Source organism: Penaeus monodon, chromosome 28 (genome assembly GCF_015228065.2).
Source record: "Penaeus monodon isolate SGIC_2016 chromosome 28, NSTDA_Pmon_1, whole genome shotgun sequence".
Taxonomy (NCBI): domain Eukaryota; kingdom Metazoa; phylum Arthropoda; class Malacostraca; order Decapoda; family Penaeidae; genus Penaeus; species Penaeus monodon.
In genome coordinates this window covers 15,164,296-15,164,997 of record NC_051413.1, presented here as the reverse complement: position 1 = coordinate 15,164,997, position 702 = coordinate 15,164,296, and positions in this window count along the sequence as shown.

Sequence of the window (702 nt, the reverse complement as noted above, 5' to 3'; positions counted from 1 at the left end):
CGCACAGCGAGTTGTTGGGGGGGGGGGTGAATGTGGGTGAGTGATGCTAGTTTTTGCGACGCTGAGCAACTCTCTTCCGTCGGTTCGACAAAGGTCGTGGCGCCAGCTGACCTTGACGTTGACCCACACGTGCGTGGGCGTGTGGGCCTTAAAACCCGAGTCCTTCTATGGCTATGTCTCTTTACACCTTAAGCTTCTTTTTCGGACAGGGTTTTGGAAAAAAAATAAAGTTTCTATTCAAAAAAGCAAATAGGTATCTCCATAAAGATCCTCACGTGTTCCAGGGAGCAGCGACGAAGGATCCGCAAGAACTGCTGCAGCGCCACGCGGTCCGGTGGTCGGAGCACGGAGGCTGGCAACAAGGAAGCCGTCGGAGGTTTTCCTTGAATGGAGGTTCACGCACATATTTGCATACATATTCATATGCAAGTATTTACATCATCTTGCACATAAGCAAACGTACACACACATTTAGATCATCTGTCTATATTAGGGTGATCCATTTTTTTCAGCGCCATCTGCCACTTTTAAACTAAACTGGTAAACCGAAGGCCACAATGTTATATACAATGAGATTTAAAAAGGCGTACTGCGTTATCTTTCAGGTTCTGATGCAGCCTGCTCAAAAATAGGCAGATTATAAAAAATAATGTTAATTATATTCTCTTCTGCTGCTGAGATGTGAAGAGATGTCATTCTAGT